The 22,052-nt window shown below is 35.5% G+C and overlaps 1 long non-coding RNA gene across 1 annotated transcript in view; it reads right to left on the bottom strand.

Moving 5' to 3' along the window:
- Positions 1-713: 713 nt before the first annotated feature.
- LOC129049594 (uncharacterized) overlaps positions 714-22,052 on the bottom strand; it is a 74,204-nt gene continuing 52,865 nt past the window's right edge. Inside the window, exon 3 of the long non-coding RNA XR_008512817.2 lies at positions 714-1,715. This is a non-coding gene — a long non-coding RNA (uncharacterized LOC129049594). The remainder of the gene's footprint in view (positions 1,716-22,052) is intronic.

The raw sequence follows: 22,052 nt of genomic DNA, 5'->3' as shown, positions 1-22,052 counted from the left end.
ATTGGACTTACCATTTCATGTGGTGGGGGAGGCCTCAGAATGACGGCAGGAGGCAAAAGACTTCTTACATGGTGTAAATGAGAAAGTTAAATGAGAAAGATGCAAAAACGTAAACCCCTCATAAACCCATCAGATCTCGTGAGACTTATTCACTACCAGGAGAACAGTATGGGAAAACTGCCCCCATGATTCAAATTATCTCCCACCAGGTCCCTCCCACAACACATGGGAATTATGGGAGTACAATTCAAGATAAGGTTTGGGTGGGGCACACAGCCAAACCATATCAACTACTATGAATAAATCTATGAGGCTTATGTGAGTTTTCTTGGGGAAAACATAAAAATTAAGGTGAACTTTTTAAGATACAAGTAGATGAAGAAAATTCGTACATGTTATTGGAAAGAAGTATCAGAAAGTTGAATAGAAAACTGTGAGAAGGACATGTGTAACTAAAAAGTCTTGCATTCTATTGTAACACATTTATCATTAACATTGTGTTAATAAAGCAAATCATATAAACACTGTCTATTATGGTGTTGTCAATTATAAAATAATTATATTGCTTATGAAAAGTAAGGATATTCAGGTAGCATAGATAAAATATGTGCATGTGAAACATAAAACATTTAATTAATAGTTTCTATTTTCCAGATTTTTAATAGGGTAGAGACATTTTTAATATAATTATTGATGATGATTTCCCGTGCATGGTTAAATTTTTCAATGTCTTTGTCCCATAATAAAGCAGAAACACATAGGAACTGAAACATGCCTTTCCAGTCATTACATGTTTGCCAGTGGATAAACTGCCAAAATTTGGGGTTGATTGAGTCTTATGCCTCAGGAAAAACACCCTACTGAAAGTAAATATATGCCGATGAGTCCAGCGATAGGGAAATGGCAGGAGACTGTCAGAATAGAATCTGTTTCAGTATGCTAAAGCTTAGTTCTTGGCCTTGGCAGGCGCAAACTAACTCTGCAAACTTCAGAGTCAGAATCATACAAGACAAGTTTATTTCTTATATATGCTGTATATCCATTGTCTGGCCTGGCTCCATGTCTTCAGCCAGGGATGCCTGTTTGTGGAGAAGGCCCTATCTAGGATATTGTCAGTCTCCTAGCAATGAAAAAATAGAGACTGAAGGACCAGGAATTATATCTTAAATATCTAGTTTTAAGGGACAGGAGTCTATTCTGCAAACCTTTCATTCATCAAAGCAAATCAGGTAAAAGATGTGATGTCAATGGATAGAGATGCATAAATTGCCAGGTAGGGAGGAGACCTCTAGACAGCAGGAATGGACAAATAGAGGATTTACTTTCCGGTGCGAGATTTTTTTCACACTACTCAAAGGAGTGCACCATTTAAAACGTACTAATTTGTATATTTCTGGAATTTTCTAATTAGTGTTTTCGGACCATGGCTGAACACAGGTAACTAAAACCGTAAAACCAAAACAGCAGATAAAGGGGAACTAGTATACATTTAAAAATGTGTTAAGAGCATAGATCTCACGTTATATGTTCCTATCAAAAAAAAAAAAAAAAAAGGCAGTAATTTGTTAACAAAAGGAAACAACTGGAATAGATCACTGGTTAAGTGCATGTCCTCTGGAGTCAGATTAAGGTGGAAATCCAAGCCCAATCCATTTCTTCTTGGTTCTGCAAACTTGGGCAAGTCACAAAATCTTTTGGAGACTCAATTTCATCCTCTGTAAAAAGGAGATAATAATATGATAATATAACCATCATTCACTGAGAGGATTCAAAGAGATAACAAATATTAAATAAAACTTAGTAATCACTGTGATCAATGAGTATTTTTATTTAGCCTAAATTAGAAGATAAACGTCTTCCAGTATTTAAAAAGACAAAGAGGAAGAGTATGATGAGCTGTCCCAGAGGGCAGAAATAAATAATGGGACATTTCATAGAGGCAAGAAAAGGATTTTTAAACTTAATTTCATTATCAACTAGAGAAGTTTTAGCTGCATAAGAAAAAAAAAATAAGTAGACTGAAAAATGTAAAATTGTCACATTTTTTCCAGTAAAAGAATCCAGGTTTGTTATGGCTGCTCCATGGTCACCAAGCATCCCTGGCAGGGATTCACTACAGCATTGTCCTCTGCTGAGCCTCACACGCCACTCTCGTTACATCCAACCAGCATTGCTGATGGAACTTCAACCCCTATTTTCACATTCCAAGCAGCAAACTGGAGGAAAGACAGCAGAACGGTGTTTCCACTTTTTCTCTGGAGAGTTTATCAAAGTTCCATGATACGTTTCTTCTACATCTTACAGAGAGATTAATCATATGGCCACACGTGTGTACAAGAGGAGCTAAGAAAAGTCATTCTTCAAATGAGCGGCAGCACATCCAGCTAAAATGTAGGTGTCTTTTACTAAAAGTGAAAATGCATATTAGGGTAGGCAATTAGAACACTCGGACACATTTATTTAATAAGCTCCTTTATATACTTATTTATTACTATTATTATTATTCACAAATTAACTATCAGTAGAGATTCACTACCTGTCAATCTTTCCACTGTGACTCTCCAGCTGAGCAGCCCATGGTAAACTAAGTGTAGACAGAACCGCACAAGGTACTGACCCCTAAAGATCTAAACCAGTGCTACTCAAAATGCCATCTGTAAACTGCTTTTTACCAATCTGCAGTGAAATATGTCTAGAAATTGAATGATTCTAAATATTTTAGTAGTTTGACAGAGTAGTTCATGCCTGTTAAATCTCCTAAGTTGTTAAGACTTATGTTTTATGACTTTAAATTTCACTTTTCCTATACCTTTTTATATTTGATGAAAGTATTGGTTCCAGATGATTGGAAACAAAACAAAATTGATCTTTTATCACATATAATTGAAGATGCACTGACTCAGAGCAAACAGCAAAGACAACGTTGAATGAAGATGCATTTGGCAGTGAGAATTCTATTCGGCTTTCAGGTTCATGTAGTATCACCTTTTGAAGACATATATAAGCTTTATTTGAAACTTTCCCACATGTCAGATGATAATCCAAAACAGGTGATGTGATCATCCTCACTGCAAAAAGGGAAAAGTTACCTCGTCCTTGTTCTGAGTAAAAGACATTCTTACAAACCAAATGCAAGTCCTCGTGATTCAGCCACCTATACCTAAATGATTCATTTAATCATTCAAGTTACAAAATTTATATTGGATGGGAACAATAAAAATGTAGCAAAGCAAGTATAAATAATAAGCATGTAATTGAAAAAAATTGCCATTTGGAAAAAGAGCATCACAGCTGCATTGCTCAGACTGTATCATGTAGAACAGATACATCGAGAATATTTGCCTTTATCATGGAGTGAGTTTCTTGGTCAGTCATTCTTACTTTCCTCAGATCTGTTCTTTGAGAGGACATCTTTACTCAGTCATGCACGGATATATGTAAAGAGGCATGGAGGCCACAACAGAAGCTAGGTGCATAGACAACTATTTTCTAGGCTGACATGACAGAAACGATTTCTTTCAACCTTCATTGTCTGTTGGTTGAGCCAAAGGGCCAACTGGCGAAGTCGAAGATCTCCATTCATGCACCACCCACGTGGAGGCCTGGTGCTACACAGACTTCATCACTCACCGGTCTCAGCTCGTCTGCATCCATCTTGGCCCCTGCCTCTGAAATTGGGAGGCATCAAGGAGGCTGGATTACACTCACAGAAGCTGGCTTTATTCTTCTTCAGTGCAATAATTTTAGCCTTTGTCAAGCAAGAAATACTCAGAATAATTGTGAGTTTAGGCTTCTCCCGTTTTTCGTCTCCTACACTGAAATCCATGTCTCTTGTGATTTGCCCCTCCATATCTCTGCTTTGGGCAGGGCATTTAACATATTTTTTCCAAAGCTATAGAGCATATTATTATGATTTTTAGACATATTGGTTGCTGACCAGCAGCAGAGAGTATTTCTAGAAATCTGGAAGTGTTTTCTTATTTCCCTTTTTCCCAATGGGCCTGTTGGGGCAAAATTCATTTTCTTGTGAAAACTTGCAGAAGGCTGGAAGTGGTAGCCAACAGCCTTCAACGTCCTAAAATTCTCTACACAGTCTCCTACAGCTATAGCACTGAAAGGTCCATCATGTGCATTCTAAAGACACAACAAGCATTATATTATCTACCTTTTGTGTAATGGAATTGACTACTTGCTTTTCCCCTCTTTTAAGTATTGCCAATTTTATTTTTAAGTAGGGTCTCTCTTCTTACAGAATGCAGACATGGGAAGAGGGGAGTATAAAAATTAAGTACCCAATGAGCCATGAATGACCCAGTTTTAACAACTTCTGAATTAATTCAGCTACCTTGAGTTGTAGAGCCATCCCCAAGGTGGGCAAGGTCCAGCTACTTAAAAGAATGTCTGCTCTCAGAATGATGTAGGGGGAAAGTGTAACTCTCTGAGGGAAAGAAGATGGACTGCCAAAATTAGTAGATTTTTGGCTGGGTGTGGTGTCTCATGCCTGTAATCCCAGCACTTTGGGAAGCCAAGGCAGGTGGATCACCTGAGGCCAGGAGTTCGAGACCAGCCTGACCAACATGGCGAAATCCTGTCTCCATTAAAAATACAAAAAATTAGCAGGGCATGGTGGTAGGTGCCTGTAATCCCAGATATTCAGGAGGCTGAGGCAGAAGAATCGCTTGAACCCAGGAAGTGGAGGCTACAGTGAGCCACGATCACCCCATTGCACTCCAGCCTGGGCAACAAAAGTGGAACTCCATCCAAGAAAAATAAATTAGCAGATTTTTAAAACAAATGCTTAATTACAGTTTAATAAATATTAATTTAAAATAATGTAATCAAACGTATTATAAATATTATCTATTAAAATTATACAAGTGACTAGTTATTTTTGTTTTAATATAATTTTTGATATTGATTAATGCATGGGAAAAATGCATTTCAAAGTTAATCTCAAAAAAATTTTTTGAGCAAGCTCTGGCATGCAAAAACATAGCCAGGAAAACAGCCCCAGAAAGAACTGAGAGCAACTCTTCGGCAAATGGTGCTATATCACTCCCATTTTTATCTATCTCTAAAGTTGAAATTGTTCATGTATATTAATTCAGCACTCTGTCACAAAAAAACAACTATATAAATAACAATCATATTACCTGAAAATAAAAAGAGACAATTTTATATTTAATTCACATTTAATCGATCATGATTTTACCTTTTATCACAAAAAGCCCTGCACATTTCAAGAATAAGTCTGTATGATAATAATGTGTGTCCCAGACTTAAAAAGTCAAGCATAGGATAGAGCTGGAGCAGAGAGAATTAAAAAGTGAGACCTGTGGATTGCCGTGGCATGGTGTTTGGAATGGGTTTACTGGGTTTATTACTAAGTGTAAGTAAAAATACTGGGTTTACTGATATAAAAATTCTTCTATTTTTTCAATCAAGACTTTGGCTGGCTCTGGTAAGAGTGTTGCAATGTCCCATGGGCATATTAACAGGTGAAGCTCAAAGCTTGCTTTTTACCCTACACTCATAGAAGACCTTAATGAATAGAGATTAGTAAGTCTGGAAACAGCTTTTTCTGGCAAACATCAGCCATTTTAAAAATGTTTAGAAATAGCAAATCCTTGATTATCTACCAAGAACATTCACCCTCTTAATGTTTTAAACCCATGCATATTGTAATATGGAGTTAATGCATCATTTCTGATTCATTTAATCTTATCTCATCATGAGGTTATAACAACAGTGCAATTTTATAGTCCAAATTGCTCCAAATTGCTGTTGAGCTGTTAAATTAGGCATTTTTAAAAATCCAAAAATAATATTTTAACTAGGGATAAAAGCAACTTGAAACTTACATGATCTAAACTAGCTAAAAAATGGATTCCATGAAGCTTACATCAGCTCCATACCACACATTCCTTTATAACTACCAGATATAATCTTTCCAATCAATACCAGTGATCTTTCTCAGAGTCTTACATTTTCAACTTTTTTAATGTCCATTCACACTACAGTTTCACTGTGTCTGTCTTAAATTACAAATATTTACCCAGATTTTCTCTATAGTTAAATTACTATCTGGGATACTACTCTCTTTGTGACATTGTTAAATATTTTAGTGATTTGTGGTACACTTAGTAAAATAATTTATTTGAGATACACAACTACTCTGGAAAATGACATGCCTTAGTTACTGTCAGGTGGTATTATATGCACTAGCAGGCATAGTAAGTTATTCTAGTCATCAAAGAAGTTGTCAATTGAATGCCAATAGCACTGATTCCTTCTCTATTCTCCTAATGGGAAAGAAAAGAACTACAGTAGGTGTGAATGTAACTAAAAAGTATACTAATATGGAACAAAAATATGGTAAAAAGAATAACTTTTAGCTGATCTCATAATGTTACCATTGTTGTATACAGATAAAAGTCTTGGTAGGATTTACACAGATAAAAGAAAGGTCATTGGGAGTTGTGAGAACTGTTCCTAATGCACTCATTCATTAATCACACATTCATTCATCAATGTTGGGTGTCAACAAACATGTATTGATCACCTAGAATGTGTTTGCCAGTGAGCTTCACAGCAGAAATACCAACCGTGTTCTGATTGTGGAGACACAAACATAAACAATCATGACCAATTGTTATATAATTTATGATATGTATATGAAATTGTAAGAAAACAAATAACTGAAACTAAATGGATGAGAAAAGTCTTCATCAAATAGGTGACATTTTTGCCAAAACAAGAAATTTAAGTAGGTTGCCAACAAGGATGTGTGGGAAGGGGACTCCAGCTATAGAGATTTTGAAGGTGACATATACAAGAAGAGTGTGCATGAGAGTTCCTCGATGAATTAATCAATGTCTAATTCAATAAAATGAATTTCTCTAGCTCTTTGTCCTGTGATTTTAGTCAAACTATTGAAATAGAAGAAACAGAAATACAAACTACCATGAGAGAATTCTAAAAAACACCTCCATGCAAATAAACTAGAAAATCTACAAAAAATTGATAAATTGCTGGACACACACACCCTCCCAAAACTAAAGCAGGAAGATGTTGAATCTCTGAATACACCAATAATAAGTTGTGAAATTGAGGCAATAATTAATAGCCTATGAAGCAAAAAAAGTCCAGGACCAGATGAATTCACAGCTGAATTCTGCCAGAGGTACGAAGAGGAGCTGGTACCATTCCTTTTGAAACTATTTCAATCAATAGAAAAAGAGGGAATCCTCCCTAACTCATTTTAAGAGGCTAGTATCATCCTGATAACAAAGCCTGGTAGAGAAACAACACAAAAAGAGAATTTTAGGCTAATATCCCTGATGAACATCTATGCAAAAATGCTCAATAAAATGCTGGCAAACTGAATCCAGCAGCACATCAAAAAGCTTATCCACCACAATCAAGTGGGCTTCATCCCTGGGATGCAAGGCTGGTTCAACATATGCAAATCAATAAACGTAATCCAGCACATAAACAGAATCAATGACAGAAACCACATGATTATCTCAATAGATGCAGAAAAGGCATTTGACAAAATTCAACAGCTCTTCATGCTAAAAACTCTCAATAAACTAGGTATTGATGTAACGTATCTCAAAATAATAAGAGCTATCTATGACAAACGCACAGCCAGCGTCACACTGAATGGGCAAACCTGGAAGCATTCCCTTTGAAAACCAGCACAAGACAAGGATGCCCACTCTCACCACTTCTGTTCAACATAGTGTTGGAAGTTCTGGCTAGGGCAATCATGCAAGAGGAAGAAATGTATTCAATTAGAAAAAGAGGAGGTCAAACTGTCTCTGTTTGCAGATGACATGATTGTATATTTAGAAAATGCCATCATCTCAGCCCAAAATCTCCTTAAGCTGATAAGCACCTTCAGCAAAGTCTCAGGATACAAAATCAATGTGCAAAAATCACAAGCATTCCCATACACAAATAATAGACAAACAGAGAGCCAAATCATGAGTGAACTCCCATTCACAACAACTACAAAGAGAATAAAATACCTAGGAATCCAACTTAAAGGGATGTGAAGGACCTCTTCAAGGACAACTACAAATCAATGCTCAACAAAATAAAAGAGGACACAAATGGAAGAACATTCCATGCTCATGGAGAGGAAGACTCAATATCATGAAAATGGTCATACTGCCCAAGGTAATTTATAGACTCAATGCTATCCCCATCAAGCTACCATTGACTTTCTTCACAGAATTGGAAAAAACTACTTTAAAGTTAATATGGAACCAAAAAAGAGCCCATGTAGGAATGATAATCCTAAGCAAAAAGAACAAAGCTGGAGGCATCACACTACATGACTTCAAACTACGCTACAAGGCTATAGTAACCAAAACAGCATGGTGATGGTACCAAAACAGATATATAGACCAATGGAACAGAACAGAGGCCTCAGAAATAATGTCACACATCTACAGCCATCTGATCTTTGACAAATCTGACAAAAACAAGCAATGGGGAGAAGATTCCCTATTTAATAAATGGTGCTGGGAAAACTGGCTAGCCATATGTAGAAAGCTGAAACTGGATCCCTTTCTTATATCGTCTACAAAAATTAACTCAAGATGGATTAAACACTTAAATGTAAGACCTAACACCATAAAAACCCTAGAAGAAAACCTAGGCAATACCATTCAGGACATAGGCATGGACAAAGACTTAATGACTAAAACACAAAAAGCAATGGCAACAAAAGCCAAAATAGACAAATGGGATCTAATTAAACTAAAGAGCTTCTGCACAGCAAAAGAAACTATCATCAGAGTGAACAGACAACCTATAGAACAGGAGAAAATTATTCCAATCTACCCATCTGACAAAGGGCTAATATCCAGAACCTACAAAGAACTTAAACAAATTTAAAAGAAAAAAACAAACAACCCCATCAAAAAGTGGGCAAAGGATATGAACAGACACTTCTCAAAAAAAGACATTTATGCAGCCAACAGACATATGAAAAAATGATCATCATCACTGGTCATCAGATAAATGCAAATCAATACGACAGTGAGATACCATCTCACGCCAGTTAGAATGGTGATCATTAAAAAGTCAGGAAACAACAGATGCTGGAGAGGATGTGGAGAAATAGGGACGCTTTTACACTGTTGATGGAAGTGTAAATTAGTTCAACCATTGTGGAAGATAGTGTGGTGATTCCTCAAGCATCTAGAACTAGAAATAGCATTTGACCCAGTGATCCCATTACTGGGTATATATGCAAAGGATTATAAATCATGGTACTATAAAGACACATGCACACGTATGTTTATTGCGGCACTATTCACAATAGCAAAGACTTGGAACCAACCCAAATGTCCATCAATGATAGACTAGATTAAGAAAATGTGGCAAATATACACCATGGAATACTATGCAGCCATGAAAAAGGATGAGTGCATGTCCTTTGCAGGGACATGGATGAAGCTGGAAACCATTCTAAGCAAACTATCATAAAGACAGAAAACCAAACCCCGCATGCTCTCACTCATAGGTGGGTGTTGAAAATGAGAACACATGGACACAGGGAGGGGAATATCACACACTGTAGTCTGTCGGGGGTGTGTGGGGCTGGGGAAGGGATAGCATTGGGAGAAATACCTAATGTAAATGACGAGTTGATGGGTGCAGCAAACCAACATGGCACATGTATACCTTTGTAACAAACCTGTGCCTGATGCACATGATGTACCCTAGAACTAAAGTATAATAATAATAATAATAATAATAAAAGAATGTTAATTAATTAGGAATGTCTCAAAGAAGACAAGGAAAACTTGAGATTTTATGAAACTAAGAAGACATTGTGGAAGGGTGGAGGTGAGCCTTACTTCCTACAACGGCAGGGTGATCCTTTGTATTTAGTCTAAAAACACAAAAGGGAAGAGTGATTTATTAACCTTTGCTGTCTTCGCAGAGCAATAGGCTCAGATAAATTCAACATTTTCAGTCAGAAAGAGTCTAGGAAATTGACTCAAGTTGCCAAAATTCTAACAGATAAATATAAGACACATTGTAGCTATTTCTAATATTAATTTAAGAAAATGAAAAACAAAACAAAACCAACTGCAGAACTGAAGACATAAATTTTTTTCTTTTAATAAGTGCAAAAGCAAATGATATAAATTATGCAAAATATTGTGCCCCTTATTCACTTATATTTATTAAAAGTATTTCAGAATTATACACAGACTTTCATCATGGAAGAAATGACATGAAAATATTTTAGTATTCTAAACAACGCTTGGACTCAACAATGAAACAGAATATACATAGTATGGTACAAAACAAATGCTAATTTTTCATTAATGTTCTAATATTTAAAACAGTCCTTATTCAATAAATATATTTAAATGAATGAATGAAGAAATTTTGGAGTTAAAAATTGGGGATATGCATGCTTATTTTATTAAATTATTAATTAAAATTGGAACATTGAATATTCATCTGAAAATTTAAACCTAACTTTCATCTTCTAATTCATGCATCTCAGAATGACTGATGGTCTAATTTTAGAAGAGATATCTAGCCACCCTAGGCGTATATATGTATGTGAGGGTACATGGTGTAAAACAAAAATAAAATTCTAAGCTCCCCAGGTGACTGAATGAATCCCTCCTTTTGGCAAAGTGCATTCCAAAATTAACCTGAAAAACTAGCAGAGGTCATGATGGGAAAGGAGGTTCAGCCATGGCTCATTACACTCTCCTCCCTTTGGAATTCAGGCACAACTGACCAGTATTAACATTAAAACAGAGGTCTTAGGACTGACAAAGCAGACTCTTGGTAGTAGTAAGATACCAAATTCCAACCTGATTCTAGTATAGCATCACATGGCAGGTAACAGGCCCTGAAAGAAACTCAAATATTTTACCCCAAAATATATTTCTTTGACATACTTCAGAATGGCCCTGCAAAGCTGCCTCTTATGGGGGAAATTTACATTCTATAGAGAATCTCCTTCCCTTACTAGGTCTTTTCAGGAGAGTCTAGCCCCTTTTAAGTTCTGATACGAAGGCACTTATCATCTACTGTCTCTGAAGCCTGCTACCTGGAGCCTTCATCTGCATAACCTTAGCTTCCACAATTCCCCTTAACTCCTCATATTTCTTTCTGCTGACTTCAACTATTTAAGAAAAACTTAATGATTTCCACCAACTGTCAGAAAATTTTGAATCCGCATAAGACCTAGAAATCCCTCACCCGCTTTGAGATTTCCTGCTTTTCCAGACCAAACCAATGTACACCTTACATGTATTGATTGACATCTGTCTGTAATTCCCTACACTTTTTCTTTAGAGATGTTAATGTAGTTAATCCTTCAGAGTAAAATCCTTCTGGCCCTGGAGGCATTCCATCTCTTTAAATTGAATTTTCTTCCTTACATGTTGATTTTACAGTTTAATCTCCCAGGGCAATTTTATTTCCCCTTTTTATGGGTGTTTGGGGGATTCCTCAGGTCTAATTCTCATGCCAATTAGAGCATGGTGGCATAAAAATGCATTGTGTGTCTGAGGAATGGTGAGTAACTTCTTGGAATTACAAAAAATCAACTACGGGACTAGAAAGGTAAGTCGAGGACTTATCAACAGATCAAGATCATTTGTCATGAGTATTTGGCATTGATGGATATTGGACTTGATCATGACAGGGTTCTGCCATAGTGAAGAGCATAAGTGTATCGACCGTCATTATTTTGTCAAGTGACAATCTAGTAAATCCAAGGTTTGGAAATAGCCATACAGAAGTTCATTATTTGTCACGATGTTCTTGCAGAGGTAAGCTAAAAGTCATTGTTTGTATTATATTTTTTTCATATTTTTTAGAACTATTTTATGTGTTCTTTTTCTTCAGGCCTTTTTTAAAAATTTTTTTTTTTAACAAAAGAGACTTTCTACATTTCCCAATGATAATGCCTTAAAGATAATACTTGGTGGAACAGCAACAACTTGGTAATCACGTAAATAAGAATTGTCTTCATTTTGACTTTCAGCATGTAGCACAGACTATGACTCAACAATTACTATTTTTTCCTTAGAAAGGTTAAATTAATGCATGAGAAAGCATAAAAGATAGCACTGAGAATCTAATTTTTCTCAAACTAGCCATTGCCATTTTTATGGAATAGCATCACCCACATATAATTTAATTTTAAAGAAATCATAGTTTAGAGAATTTTGTATAGCAAAAAGCACAGGTATTCAGAATGCTTCTGAACTTAAGCAATCTAAGTATTTACATGATAAGGAATCTGCTTTAGGAGACTGGAATTGACTCAGTAAACCCATTGCCATTTCTGTCATGTGGAAGGAAAATATAGTAACCCAGTTGTTGAATTAAAAGTTCTATACTTTTTAATTGATATGATCAATGCACCTATGAACAGTGAAAAAATAGACAAATATCTAAAATATTATTAATAAATTTTACTTGAAAAAGTACATGATAAATGGAAGTAGAACACAGAAACCTATAACCTTGAAAACTAAAGAGCTTGAAGGACCAAGGAACAATCATGACAGAGATTTAAAGAAATTGTATAAGTGAAGAAAAAAAGTATTTCTCCAAATGCAGTTAGAGTTAGCAAAGTACTTCCATGGAACTATGATTGTGAAGGGGTCTGTACTTATTCCTTCTCAATGACTTACAGTAATGTTTAACATTTATAAAGAAAAAGGAGATTTCAATAACTGACAGCATTACAGACTCAGTCTGGGACTTTAAAAATCAAACTGTTCTTTCTGCTCACACAGGGACTGATACCACAAGTTCTTAGGAGTTACTTCATTGACAATTTAGCTCATGATATGCGGGAAGTGTAGAATTCAGCTCACTCTACCGTAACTATATTGACTCTTTACTTCTAGTGGCAGCAAAAACAACTTGTTCTTGTGTACAGCAAACAGATTTATGACTTAAAAGAACACCAGTAACAGATATGTTGAGAACAAAAGTGTCAATTTCATATAGTTTTTTTCTTCATAAAATTGCACTTACAGTCCATCTGATAAATTGCATTCTCAGTGATATAAAGAAAAATGTAAGATTCAATAGAGTATCATTGAGCCCTAGCAATAGCAGAATAAAAATAAAACCTCTGTCAAAAGTATATAGTTTGAAACTTATTTTCTCTGTCTTAACAGCTCCCTGAATTAAATCTGATGCTTTAAAATAGCAGAAAGAAGAGACGAAAAGATGATTGTCTTTGATAGGAAATGAAAGAACATTCTCTTTTCTTAAAAACATCATGGAGTCATCTACTTTTATGTAATGTTTTTAGTTGAAAAATTTAGAACAAAATTTAGATCTATTTTGAGTATTAAATATGCACAACATATACAAATATCAATACTTAGTGCTAATGAAGAAGGAATAAGTTACACACTCTCCTTAAAACAGTATTTTGAAATATGTGTATATATGTATGTATGTATATATGTATGTGCATATGTATGTATGTATGTATGTGCCTGCAAAAATAATTACCTTCATATTTCAAATGCCTTAAAAAAAAGCATTGGACTTTGACCAGATTATCTATTTTCAGAACTGTATCCTAGTTAAAATAGAAATTCAGACCAAAATTTATTGGATTAGATTCATTAAAAAATTTTATGTAAACATAAAAACTAATTATGTAAATGTCTAGCCATACAGTGATTATATGATAGTCTGATTAATCTGCACACTTCTCGGAATTTGCATCTGTTTCATCTTTTTATTAGGTAGCCTTAGATAACTACTTATATATATTTTATAGATTTTCATTACATCTGTAAATACCTGTCAGTACACATTCTGAATGTTTATCTAGACCCAAGATAGATGAGGATGATGATGATAATGATTATGATGATGATAATTAGTTGATATTTCAGTTAAGGTTCTGTTGGCACATTGCATAGATATCATCCCCGTATTTTCTTTTATTGTTGTTCCCTGACATCTCTATATAACTTACCTGGCTATTTCCATGAATTTTTTCGAAAAATTAAACTCTTTATTTTCCAAGGGCACAATTGCCAGTGGTTTCCTAAGAAAGAGACACATATGGTGGATCCTGATACATCTGCAAATGTCTTTCTTTGCTTCTCGTATTGGCATGATAATTTGGCTAGGTATACAATTCTAAGATTAAAAATCTTTTTACTCAGATTTTTAAAATCATTGTCCTATTTTTTTTCTGGCTTCAAGCATTGCTGCAGAGAAAGTTAATTCTTTCCTTTACTCGACTTCTCTGAAAGTTTTCAAAATCTTCTTATTATCTGGAGTATTTTGATACTTCCTAATTATATTCTTAGGTACACAGTTATTCCTTCTGGTTGAAAGACATACATGTTAGATTTTAGAAATTATTATCCTACTAATACACCTAAAAAATCCTTTTCTTTCCTTGTTTTTCTAGAATGACTCAGAATTGAATATATATGTTCCTCATTCTTATATTTTTTCTCATATTTCTCCATAACTTAATTTTTTACTCTTATTTTCAGGGAAAGTTTCTCAACCTTATCTTTCAAAATATCTGTTGAATTTTTTGCTGGCCATGGTTTTACTTATAAGAGTTCTTACTATTTAATTACTCTTTGAAGTCTTCTTATTGATTATGACTATGAAGTCTTTATATATAATAAACACAAGTTTTTTTTTTTTTTCCCTACCTTGTCCTTGTAAACCAAAAGTATCTGAGACAGATCTTAATCAATTTAAAGGCTGATTTTGCCCAGGTAAAAGATCACGTCCTGTGACATAACCTCAGGAAGTCCTGAGAACACGTGCCCAAGGTGGTTGGGTTATACCTTGATTTTTATTCATTTTAGGGAGAGAGAATTTATAGGCAGAGACATAAATCAATACATGTGAGGTATGTGTTGGTTTGGCCTGGAAAGGAAGAACATCTCAAAAGGGGAGGGAGATGCTTTCAGGTCATAGGTGGATTTAAAGATTTCCTGATTGGCAATTGGTTAAAAGCATTAAGCTCTGGCTGAAGAGTTGAAATCAGCTTGAGTTAAGGTAACTAGGGGGATTGTGGAAGCCAAGGTTCTTGTCATCAGGGAGAATAGATGTGAATGTCTCTTATCAAGGGTGTCAGACTCTCTGAAGAGAACTAGTAAAGGAAGGCGATTCTCTACAGAATGTAGATTTCCCTCCACACCAGATAGCTTTGCAGGGCCACCTCAAAATAAGTTGAAGAAATACATTTTAGGGTAGAATGCTTTGATTTCCTTTTAAGTTCTGTTATCTGTCATGTGATATACCAGCATTTGGTTGGAGTTAGTACCTTATTGCTACAAAGAGTCTGTTCTGTCAGTCTTAGCATCTCTATTTTAAGGTTAATGCTGGTCAGTTGTGTGCTTGAACTCCCAAGCACACAATGATCGTGCGCCTGTCTGACCACTCCTTTCCCATGATGACTTCCAAGTTTCCTTGTGTTTGTTTGGCCAAGAGCAGGGTTCATTCAGTCAATTGAGGGGCTAAGAATTTGAGTTTTGATTTACATCCTACCTACATTGTGTTTTCTTTCTCCAGACCTCTAATTGATGTGTATACTCTGGATTTTATCTATCATATTAGGTACTTTTCTCAAAATCTGATACTTCATGTTTGCCTATTCACTTAAAAAAACAGGATAGTGAAGATTTTTAGCTTAATTGCTTTTCATCTCTTATTTTTTAGGCCTGCATCTCACCTTTGTAGACTGTCTGTCTTCAAGACCAGGGTATTTTTCCATTGCTTTTTTTAAAAAAAATCATTTATTTTCTGAGACCCAATTAGCTTCAGTATGATGGAGGGGCATGGACACAGAGGAAGGTCAAACAATGTCATCTTTTGACAATCCTGGGCTGAGTTTTAACCAGAAATATGCAGACTTTTCATGCTACCTTCCTCAGCAGGACCACACTTCACCTGCCTCCTTATGGAATCCTGTGTCATCCCTGGAGTTCTTCTGTATCAACCTGCTCCGTTTAATCAGTGTGATACTCAGAAGGCACCTGGAGCTTCCCTGGCACAGCTGAATGACTAACTCCTCTTCCATCTGGCTGTGCCTTATCAGTTTTTTATATCAAAGGGTAAAGCCAGTGAAAATATGTGTTAGGGGTGGGGGACAGAGATCTATACTGATGTCATAACCAGAGTCCTCCTCACACTCTTACTCTGTGAACTTCAGCAGATAATTCATCTCATGTTTCATAAAGAAGAGCCTGTTGGGCTTAAATTCTCTTATATTCTACTCTCTCACACTATAGATCCAGATGTTGTCTAACTAGTAACGAAGGAGATGCTCTCCTCCACTTCCTTCACTCTACTGTATCCTCTTGTATATTCTAAGTATTTATCATTCACCTACGTCCTCTGAAATAGTGGTTCATCATCTATTTCTTTCCATCCTTGTATCATCAATCTCCTTCTTATTCAGTATTTTCTTTCAGCCTATAAACAGTTTTCCCAACTCATTAAAATACAATATTTTCAACAGTTTTATTCAATGAATCCTTAATTACTAAGATGTAGGTTACCTCTAATACTATGCTGTTATAAAAAACGTTGTAAAGAATATCATATATAAGTGTGTATGTGTGTATATCTGCATACATTTATGTACTTATGTATATATGTTTGTGTACTTTTGATACATGCCTAAATGTAAAATTACTAGGTCAAGAATTTTAGGGATTTTGACGTATGATACATGACCAACTGCTTTTTTGGAAAAGTCATAAAAATATACCATCATATGACTACACATCTCTTACAGAGTTAACTGATACTTGTCCTCAACACTCAACCTAGTCTTTATCAATTTAATCAGCAAAAATCCTATCACTTCCCATTTTATCTTTCAGTTTTATGTAATTTTTTACACAAAGTGTTACAATTTTTGTATAATTGTTGTTTGTCTTTACAGTTTCTCAAGAAAATTTGTCTTTCCAAAATACATATTTAAAATCCCTTCTTATTTTATTATTTCAGATTTCACATGTGTGTCTATTTCATGTGGACTTTGTTTTGATGTAAGATATGCATTTGAAATCTAAACATGCAGTTTCCAAATGATTAACAGCTGGCCCATGATTTTTAAATTTTTCTCTACTTCTCTAATTATCTCAGTAAAATCAATTTTATATTCTTTTAAAAATTTAAACCGAATCTAGCCTTCCTTTTCTGTATGAGTGATCTACCTTAGTGCTGTTTAATCTTAGGAGAAGTAAATTGTTTTGTATAGGGTTCCCTTTACAATTCTGCAATAAAACTTACATTTAATATAGCCTACTTCGCATGTAATTTCTAAAAATTAGTAAAATTGTATATTTATCGTAAAATAAAAAAGAAGAGTAATTCATGTTAAAAGTGTCTATATATGCATACATATTCATATATTTAATGTTCAGGCATGATAACCCTAATAGCCATAATGTAGTTGATACAGTCTTACAGTTGCTCATAATGAATAAGAGGGGTACGAGAAGAGAAGTGAAACAATATTTAACACCCACACACACCCACTCACACACACACACCCGCCACGCAGTCTTCCTTGTTCATGGTAGGTATTTTCTGTAGAGTTTCTGAGAATACTGAATTAGCGAATACTGAATTATTGCTCCTAGGAGAAGTACAGAGTTAGGTTCCTGCAAGCCTCTGGCCACAACATTTTCATTAACTGAAATGGGTTTGTTTCATACAGGTTTGTTTGCCAACATCCTTGTAAAACAAGCCAGTCTCATCAGTGTTGAAAACCTGCTCTTTCACCTAACAGTTATTAGGGATTTGAAAAATGCTTCCACTGCCTCCTGATCTGGAGAGTACCGTGCCTGCCTGCAAGCTGAAAATGTTCATGCTGTATCACCCTATGAAGTATGTGAGCCAGTGCTAGCTGGGACCAGGCTTTCACATTTTTCTGACTCTGGGTCATGTAACCAGAAGCTTTTTTGGCTTCCAGCTTCATAATGATGCTGCCAAATGCATTTTTAAAAGTCAGTTATCATCTCATGAATCCATAAATTTGGTCCTTTGTCCACCTTTTCCATACCATTGTTACACACACCAGGGATCGCTTTAGCACTTTCTGGGGCAGGCTCACATGCGAATTGATACACATCTTTTCTACTTTTCTGGATATGCTATTAATAGATTGTTTATAATTAACCCTGAAATCCAATATCGGATGGCCAAGAGCACTATCTATAACTCACACGTGAACAAAGCTTCTCTAACATATGAATTTTTTCCCATAAGGCACATCACGGCCTTCTTGTGATTGAGAATACTATACAACACTTTAGTGTTACATTTGGGGGCCACTTTAAACAGTAAAATTACTCACAAAAACACAAAACTGAAAAAAAGTGCCACTCACTAGACCATGAGGAGAACAAGTGTTTACAGCATGAAAGCTGAAACAAGGAGAGAGGACATTGCCTTGTTCAACTCAGCCTCATTCAAACATGCTTCTTAAATAACTCAAATTTTCTATCACTCTAAGCATAACTGTGAATGACTATGAAAGCACTGTGAGTATTCATTTGGGGGCTAAAAATAAACTTTAGTAAGTAGAAAAACTCACAGATATGGAATCTGCAAAGAATGAAGATTGACTGCATATATATTATTGCACATGCATGCTTACCTGTAAAATGATGTACATGGCATCCTGAATATAGAATGATGCAGATAGATTGCATCTGTTACTTTAAAATAATGGATAACATTGCCATTGTTGATGTGACTTTCTATAATGATGAAAAAGTTTGGTTAATTTCCAAACAGAATAAGGTATGTTCTTGTTTTGATTTCCACAGTCACTGCAGTTTTTTTTTTTTTTTTGAAAATTTATTTTACTTTAAACACGCATAAAATATGCTTTGTGTATTTTCATATTAGTTATCTAGTGTCATTACAATGCTGTATATAAGCTATCACAAAACTCATTGACTTTAACAATCCTCATTTATTTGGTTCACGGGTCTATATATCAGTGATTTAGGCTGGGCTTGGCTAAGTAGGTCTCTGGTTTTGGTGAGGTCACTCAGCTGGCTTTGTGTCTGGGATGGATTGTGACAACTGAGGCAACTTAACACTGCTCCATATGTTTTATCCTTCAGGGGCTTTGTCCTGGCCTTCTCTCATGAGAAGGAAAAGGAAAAAGTACAGGCCAATCCCATTTGATACGGCGCTCTTCCCATCTCCCTGAATCCACTGGCCAGAACATGTCAGAGTGAGACAGACCTTCGATAGGAAGGCGAAGGGCATGATTACAAGGGTCTGTGCCGGGGTGCCTAGTTAATCTAAGAAAAAAAAAATTAATGTGCATTTTGTTTGCAATAACTGAGTTTGTGGACTAGCATGCATTTGCAACCAATGTCACTTCAATTGTATTTTAAAGGATTATGGACACATTTATTTCCAATAACCTCAGATCCATGATGAAGAAAAATTAATGAAAGTCATAATTGGTATTTTGGGAAAGACAAAAACATTCAGAGAAAAATAAACTTAATATAATAGTCTTCATCTTAAAACAATTAGATCAAATAATTATATTGATCCTGAGAGATTTGATGTGAGAGCTTATATTTAATTCTGCTACCCTGGCTAAAGGTGACACCTCACCTATCCACAGATCTTTGCCTGAATATTTTTATCATTCCCCTGAAGACATAAGAAGGGAAAGGACGAATAATTAAATTTTAAATAACTGTTTGTGGGTCACCTAGAATAGGCAGTAGAACATACATTTTATGACAAGCTTTTGTTATGCAGATGAGGTGTGAAGCCAAAATAACTTTTGCCTGGAGGAGGGAGATGGGGGATTCAGAATTTTCCAACAGATGACATATACAGTGATTTCTGACTTGGGTTTTTGAGAGTCTAGGTAAGCATGATAGAGGGCCACTACGAATGACCTGGGAATAAATGACGCTCTGATGCCCAAGTTAAAAGCTTTCTGTAGTACTTTGGACTTTGGAGGTCTTGTTGCAGCACGGACTTAGGTAGATGCAGTGGCTGCCTCTGAACAGGGGATGCTAAGTAACAAACACTGGGGAGCTCAGCTGGCAAGGGTTAAAGTTGGCATTTAAACACAGACGTATCACAGGCCTTGGCTCAGAAGGACAACACTGTACTGCTTCCCAATATGTAACAAGTATCTTCTCATTATGGACATTCTGGATACTTGTATTAAGTTTTGTTTCTAATACAGCTTCTATCAATCACCTTGCAATGAAGGTTGTCACGCCTATAAATATTGTAATACTTGAGATTATTTATATAATTCCCAGAAATGAAGTGGGTCAAAAGATCTGAACAATTCTGAGACTTTTTGAAAGTTTAATCAAATTGATTTCTAAAAAGTCCGTATCCTCATTTTAATTTCAACCAACAGTACATGGGAGTCTTGGGTTTGAAACCTATAAATATTTTATATTTTTGGTAATTTAGCAAGTACAAAATGGCAAATCAATTGCTTTGGTCATTTATATTTTATCCGTATAATTTTGCTTTGCACAAATTTATGAACTTACTCAGTTTTCTCTTTGGTGTAGTATCTGTGTAGGTGCTGCATGCTTGGCATTTTTTTCCCAGCCAATATCACAACACATCTTGTAAATTAGGACAATTTGGATGTCATTGTGCCTGTTCATTCAACTACAACTAAAAAGAGAACTTATAAAATAAACTTCTACAGGAAAAAAGTTATAATGATATTTACGGAAGTTATTGGGAACCAAAATGAGGAAAGTTTAATCAGCAGACTTTAGAAAATGTCTCAATGGGAGAAAAAAAGCTAAAAGTCTTAAGTGGTTTTAAATCAAGAAGCAGTGCAATGAAGAACTTGATAGAACTGGGCAAAAAGGGTGGAAGAGAATGGTCATAGCAAATAAAATCAATGAAATGAAACATAATTTGAATCATAGAGAAATCTCCTCTTGGAATAAGCAGATACACATACACATTGTTGTTCAAATTGTTTGTCTATATTTAAAATTTAAAAGTTAGCAATAGCCGGGTCAGTTTTTAGAAATGTGTCATATACCACATGGACCATTCAACAACATGAAAAATACATGTAGACATGAGGCAATTATTCAGAAACTTGTTAATTGAAAACATTTATATTTGATGCATCTAGATGATTAAATGCAAGAGATGGAAGATTGCTTTTTCTGATGGGGCAAATTATATTTATAGCTGTTTGATGAGAGATATTTTATATTTGTGAACTTTGTAGAGGATTTTAAAGAACATTTTGTTAATAGTTAACGACTCTCAGAAAATCCACCGGTTTTAAATGCAGTGAAGCTGGCTGTAACATATGATAAGATCTTTATGTGCAGGTGGAAATATTTCTTCATGGTCATTTGCTATTTTAACTCACAGGGAACAAAGCCCACTGGATGTACTCGTTGAAGCAACCAAATAGAATCAATCAAAAGACACACATAGCATCTGCAAACATCAGAGAATACAAACAAAGAAAGTTCAAGAAAATGGATCTCAAGGGCTCTGTTTGCATAGGTCTGGCCTCTCCAAGATCGAGCCATTCTCAGACCTTTTACTGGAATGGCTTTGTGTAATGCACTGCCTAATGGCTCGGCTGTTCAAACGTGATACATTCCGTTATGACACTTAGGCTACGCGACCTATGTGCAGACTGCAAGACAGAGCTGAAGCAACAGTCACACTCCCAACCCAAACACACTTAAAAATTAATGCTGTGAAGGGGAGAACTGTATTCCACATCTCCATGAACGGTTACTGGTGCCAAATTAAATGAATATCAAAGGAGCAATGAAGAAGTATTATAGGAAATAAAAAGCAAAAGGGAAAAACTCCTTTAGGAGTTGAATAATTTAATGGAGGGAGGGACGCTTTCCACCTGAAACTACATTTGCAGTAACTTGTGGGAGTCACAGGTGTTTCCACATGTGCCCTCAACCACTCGTTCAATCCCTTGCAAATTGTTGACCTTTACAAAATTGAAAGCAATTCTCTAGTCAAGACGAAGT

The sequence above is a fragment of the Pongo abelii genome, chromosome 14 (assembly GCF_028885655.2).
Source record: "Pongo abelii isolate AG06213 chromosome 14, NHGRI_mPonAbe1-v2.0_pri, whole genome shotgun sequence".
Classification (NCBI taxonomy): domain Eukaryota; kingdom Metazoa; phylum Chordata; class Mammalia; order Primates; family Hominidae; genus Pongo; species Pongo abelii.
This window is presented reverse-complemented; position numbering and strand designations above follow the sequence as displayed.